The sequence below is a fragment of the Trichosurus vulpecula genome, chromosome 1 (assembly GCF_011100635.1).
Source record: "Trichosurus vulpecula isolate mTriVul1 chromosome 1, mTriVul1.pri, whole genome shotgun sequence".
Classification (NCBI taxonomy): Eukaryota; Metazoa; Chordata; class Mammalia; order Diprotodontia; family Phalangeridae; genus Trichosurus; species Trichosurus vulpecula.
In genome coordinates this window covers 472,546,275-472,552,932 of record NC_050573.1, presented here as the reverse complement: position 1 = coordinate 472,552,932, position 6,658 = coordinate 472,546,275, and the positions used below count along the sequence as shown (strand labels likewise).

The window sequence follows — 6,658 nt, the reverse complement described above, 5'->3', positions numbered from 1 at the left end:
AGGACTTAACACACAGGGGAGAAGTCAATGCGGGTTGAGGAAACGTTCATAAGAGAGTTAGGAATTGAGCCGGATGTTATAATACGATAAGGATTCATGAAGTGGAGAAGAGAGATATTCGAAGAGAACAGTCCAAAAGCAAAAAATGGAGATAAGAATGATTGAGATACACTAGGTGAACTAACACATATTCAGAAGTAGCAGTAAACAGCTTTAGAAAGGTAGGTCGAGGCTAGCTTGTGAACAGTCTTGAACATCAACCGAATGACAAGAGGCTTTAACTTATAAATAATAAAGAATCATTGGAGGCTTTTAAGTAGGGTATTGAGTTCATAAAAGTAATGTTGAAGAAGACTAGTGCTTATGTTGGCATTATAAATACTAATATTGGCATGATACAGAGAAAATTAGCATGACCCCTGTGCAAGGCTGACACGCAAATTCATACAATTTTCAATATTTGGGGGAGATAAAATGGATAAGTTTGATGTCATTCAATTTTAAAAGTTTTGCACAGAAAAAATAAAATTAAAAGGAAACTGGAAGAAAATTATAGCAAATTTCTCTTATGAAAGTTTCATTTCTCAGATATATAAGGAACTGAGTTGAATTTATTAAAAAAATCCATCACCCATTGGTAAATTGTCAAAGGATATGAGCAGACAATTTACAGAAAAAAAGAAATCAAAGCTATCTATATTCATGTGAAAAATATTCCAAATCACCAATAATTAGAGAGATGCAAATTAAAACAACTCTAAGCTACCACCATATATTTATCTGATTGGCTAACATGACAGAAAAAGAAAATGACAAATGCTACAGGGGATGTGGAAAAATAAGTATGCTGATGCCTGTTAGTGGAGTTGTGAGCTGGGCCAAGCATTCCAGAGAACAATTTGGAACTATGCCCAAAGGAATCTACAATTTGAACCAGCAATATAGCTATTAGATCTGTCTCCCAAAGAGATGAAAGAAAAAGGAACAAATCCTATATGTACAAAAATATTTATAGCAGCTCTTTTTTGTGATGGCAATGAGCTGGAAATTGAAGTTATAATATACAATTGTGATGTAATGCTATTGTGCTATAAGAAATGGTGGAGGAATTGAACTGCATATTCTAATCTATTGAAGTGTTTCGTTTCTATATTACAAGATTTCCAAATTAGCACCATGACGTGGGACTTCTGCAACAAGGTAAAACAATTAAGCAAGAAGAAAAAGGTAGTGACTTCTTTTGAAAGTTCATAGAGCATGCCACACCTGTAGTCTTCCCAACCCCTCTTTCTTTAAATGTTTTATTTTTGTTTTTAATAACAGAAATCCATTTTCTTATATATTTTCACTGGCTGCTCCTCATACCTGGAATGGTATGAGGAGGTAGGGTATGAGGAATTCTCTCCCTTCTCATCTCTGACTCCTGGTTTCCCTGGTTTCCTTCAAGTACTGCTAAAATCTTACCTTCTTAAAGAAGCCTTTCCTGGCCCCCTTTACTGCTAGTCCCTTACTTCCTTTATCTCCTATTTATCCTGTATCTTGGTGGTATGTATTTGCTTGCATGTTGTCTCCCCATTAGACTCTGAGCTCCCTAAGAGCAAGAACTTATTATCCTAAGTGCTTCACATAGTACCTGGCGTACAGTACGCACTTAGGATAGACTTGTTGACTGACTGCAAAGGCACAGATGGTGGGGGGCGGGGGGGTGTCATGTATGAAGAATACTAAATGAGTAGGAGGAACTGAATCATAGAGTATGTGAAGGGGAAGGAAATATAAGAAGAGAAATGAAGGAAGGGAATAGGTTGTGAAGGACTTCAACTGCCAAACAAAGAAGTTTGAATTTGGTCCTAGAGGTAGTAGGACGTCAATGAAATTTATTGGATGACAGGAGACATGCTAAGGCATGAACTTAAGGAAAATCAACTTGATTACCATGTGGAGAACAGAGTGGAATGGGGAGAGACCTGAGGCAGAAGACCAATTAGTAGGCCATTGCAATAATGTATATTTGTTTTAATGGATTTGTTTTTTTATTTTCTTTTTTCCCCCTCAATGGATTATGGAGTATAAGAAAATAAATTTCGGCTAATAAATTTTTCTCTAAAACCATTTAAGAAGAGAGAGATTGGGAGGACTACAGGTGTGGAATGCTCTATGCACTTTCAGAAGAGGTCACTACATTTTTATTCCTGCTTAATTGTTTTATTTTGTTTCAGTAGAAGTCTCACAGGGTGGTGCTGATCTGGAAATTTTGTAATATAGAAACAACACAATACAATACAACATAACACAACACAACATAATACTATACAATACAATATAACACAATAAAACACTCCAGGCAAAAATAATAAAGTCTTATATTGGGACGGTGGTTGTGTCAGTGGTGAGAAGGGGAATGCATGAAAGAGATGTTGGACATTTGACAATTGGTTGGAAATATGAGAAAAGAGAATGGGTCAACATTAACACCAAGATTTAGAATCTGAGAAAGTGAAAGGATGGTAGTGATATGAAAAAAGAATAGGAAATTGAGAGAAAGAGAGGGATTTAGGAAAAAGAAAATGATACCTATCTTAGGTATTTCAGGTTAAGATATTTCTGGGACATCCAGTTTGAACAATCAAAAAGCCATTTGGTAATGCAGGTCTGGAGGTCAGGAAGAATTAAAGCTAGAGCTGGGTGTTCTTTGCATAGGGACATTAAAACCTTGTAGAGCTGATGAGGTCACCAAGACAGAGAATGTACAAAGAGAAGGGAAGAGATCTCAGGGCAAAGCTTGTAGTGCTTTAAGGTTTGTGAAGTACTTTTTTTTAGATGTAGACAGTTCAAGTTTACTATTCCCATTTAATAGTAGAAGAAGCTGAACCTTAAGGAAATTAAGTGATCTGAGCATAAAGTTATATAGGTAGTAAGTAGAGAAGATGTAGTTTGAACAGAGATCCTTCTGAGATCAAGAATATAGCCTTTTCCTCTAAACTACTTGCTGAAGTTATAAATAAGTGACAGCAAAATTAAGAATGGCTCACAGGTTCTTTTCAGACAGCTATGGAAAGGAGGCAGGGGCTATTTCATTATATGTAGAAGGACAATAAAATATTATGGGATACTTGAATATCTTAATCTGCAGTGTCCTTGCTGAATAAGAAAACACTCATGATAATAACTGTGGTTTGTGTACTAGCATCTGTCACACAGCTTAATAATTAGAAAACTTCTGTGAAAATGAAGATAAAATCCTACAAAGTCAACATATACTTGATGGTTGGTGATTTCAATGTGTAATTGGGCAAAAAGGAGGAGAATAATGGAAAAAATTCTGCAAAATTGTATTCATAATTAAGAAATGAAAGGGTACAAAAACTTCTATACCACTTAAATGCCTCAATCCTGTAAACCATGAAAAGAATCTTTTTTTAAAATAAAATATGTTGGAAGTCACTGGACAAAAGTCAAACAACATTAGAGGAATTGAAAAAGACTATATCTTTAAATTTAAGAAATAGTTGGCTATTGATTGGGGAGCCTGATGGCAGACTTTCAGTTAGCCTTGAGAGTGGATGAAAAAGCCAGAAATGGGAGATGAACCTCACCCTAGAAGGAAAATTGAAAGGATGCTCATACAGAAAATTCCTATGATGGCTATTGGGGAGGGATGAGGGACAGAGGCCTTATAGTAAGTTTCTTCTGCAGAAAATAGACATTAGAGAGGAGCTCTTACTCAAAGCAAGTGTCATCTCTTCCAGGACTACATTTCATAACAGGAAAAGGAAAGGATAGATCCCCAGGAGAGGTGGCCATCTCTGTTAGAGGGAAATTATTTCAGAGCTAAGATTCATTGGCCTTATGAGAAGTAACTGACTGTGCTAAAAGCAGGAACTGAACTGAATCTTATGACTTGGGATAAGGAGTAATTCCTATCATATTTTGGGGCCTCCTTAATGAATCAACATTTTCATGAGTTACAACAGAAGTTCCACCTTAGGTGACAATCAAATAAGCAAGGAACATGAACACTGGTGTATGATTTACAAATATAATAACATAAAAATGGGGCTGAGGAGGGAGCTTTCTGTGTTTGATATTTGGTACTATAGGCATGCAGTAGAGATAGTTATTCTTGGATTTGGAGCAAGGAAGACATGATTTTGAGTCCTGTCTTAGGCATTTTCCAGTCATGTGACCCAGAGTAAGTCACTTAAACCTCTCTAAGTAACGGTTTCTTGACCTATAAAATGGAGATTATAATAGTACCAATTTTGCAGGGTTATGAGGTTTAAATGAGATCACATGTGAATTGCTAATATTGTTGTTATTATCACTTCAAAAGTTCCACCTATGTTGAGAGACAGGAAGAGAATGAAGGAAAAAAAAAACAATTAAAGATATATAGGCTGTGAGAAACACAATTGTGGGTATCACAGGGCTCCTTAGGCAGGGTCAGGAAGTAAGCCTGGGCTCGCTTCCATAGCTCATTGCTTTCCTGGTTGCATGTCCTTAGGGAGATTCACATAATAGACCCATTCCCACAGAAAGAACTCAGAAACAGAGTGGGCAGAGGAAGGCATTTATTACACTTCTCAGGAGGAAGCAGATATGAAGTGGGTGTGGTGCTCACTAGGAATACCCACATTGATGCAAAAGCAGAAGTGAGGTTAAACAGTTCTACCCCTCCAGTAAGAGTTAAGATCGGTCCAGACTCCTCAGGATTACATTCTTCATTACCCTACATTCCTCTCTTGTGCAGATTAGTAGGCATGGTAGTGAGGATACTTGTGACCTGGGCGTGACACTTCAGGTTTGAACTGGTTGTTCCAGTCTAACCTTCCTAGTCCCCCTAGCACCAGGATGACCATTGTCTTAGTAAAATAAGATAAGTGAGCTTCCTCACAGCTATTGGTTATCTCCCAATTAACTTCTGTGGGAGTAAAACAAGATCCCATAATATCCCTTCTTACATAGACCATCAATGAGAATACAAAATTCAGATTTGGGAAAGGCAAAAAATGAAGAGAAAGTAAATAAAAAAGAAAAACTCTTGAAAAAGTATCACTCAAAATGTTATGGAAGCTGAGATGTTGGATGGTTGAACCAATTTCTTAGGTGGATGGGAAATTGGAAATCAATTTTTAAATGAGTTAAAAATAAGAAAAAGGAATGAAAGATTTAAAGAACTTGTAATTTTTCAGGAAAATGGAAATAAAGATGGGTAAAACCTCTGGAAACAGAAATTAAAGTAAGGAAACCTAATAATCATGACAAATGCTGGCTTAAGAAAGGATAAAAATCAATAGAAAAGGAACAGAAAGAAGAAAACAAAAATCTAATTATCATAACCTTAAATGTGAATGCCTTAAACAACCTAGTAATGAAACAGAAAATCAGAGTGAATAAGGAAACAAAACCCAACAATTTGCTGCTTATAAAGAAATAAAAAAATACATACAGAATGAAACGAAAGGTTTTATTAAATTTTACTGCATATAGACTTATTTTTTAAAATAAGAGTTGAAATTTTGTTTTTAGTCAAAGTACAGATAACTTTCAATGGCAAAGAAATGGTTTGGTTTGGGAAAGGGGAGAAGTAAACAAAGGAATGGGATGAAGAAGATTACAACATACTAACTAGATAGCCTTGATTACATAAAATTCAAAAGCGTTTGGATAGACAGAATCGGTGTTGCCTGATTTAAAAAAGAATAGTTTTTTTTTTTTAATTTGAAAACCTGACTTGGTTTATCTATAGAGTTTATTTGATGAAGTTTTTTTGTCTTTGTGGAATGTATGACATAATGACTGTTTAATGAGGTTTGTTTGACTTTTATAATATGAAAGTAAGTAGAGGATAATGCAGCAATCTTCTCTTTAACTTTTATGGCCTAAGAGGAATGTATAGGATTACAATATGTAAATGAATTGTTTCTCCATCATTCTGAAGTAATTTTTCCTATAAGACACTTTGGGGAATCTTCATAATTGTTCAGGTTTTCTCTGAGGCCTCAACTTATATTTGAGCATAATAATAAGAGCTCAGTTTTTTCCTCCGTAATTTCTGTGTTGTGGTAAATACAGATTTGCTAGCACTTACTCACCACATGAACTCAGAGAGAAGATATTTCTCCCCTAACACTCCTAATCTCTAATAATAAGAGAAATTTAAATAAAAACAACTCTGAGGCTTCAATTCTCACCAGCAAATTAGAAAAGATGATAAAAGTCCATTTTGTGCTTGCTTATAAATTCTCTATCTTGTCCACAAGGTTATCTGGGGAAATTTTGCTGTATGCCTTTGCTAAACCCTAGCATAGTGGTTTTAAAATTACTTTTTATTTATATCTTTTATTTTTACATAATTATTATTTCTGAATGTATTACTGCCCACTAAGAAAATTATTTTTAAAAAGAATAAAAATAATAAAAAGAAAAGAAGTTCAGAAAAAGCAATCAACTTGTCATACCCAGTCTGATAAAATATTCCACACTAATTTTCCTCCAACACTACAAAGAAGGGAAGAAAGGACATTTTGGGTTTTTTTAATCTCTTTTCTAGGGCCATTATATTGAACAGTTTTCAGTTTCAGTTTTTGTTATAATTGTTCTTTCTATTTACAATGTTTTTGTCAATACTGTACCTATGAAGAATAGAAAGAGAACT

At 35.0% G+C, this 6,658-nt stretch overlaps 1 non-coding gene across 1 annotated transcript; it reads left to right on the top strand.

The window, feature by feature from the left end:
- Positions 1–360: 360 nt before the first annotated feature.
- On the top strand, positions 361–464 carry LOC118835037. Its single transcript, XR_005009401.1, has one exon. It is a non-coding gene; the product is annotated as a U6 spliceosomal RNA (small nuclear RNA).
- The last annotated feature ends 6,194 nt before the right edge of the window (positions 465–6,658 follow it).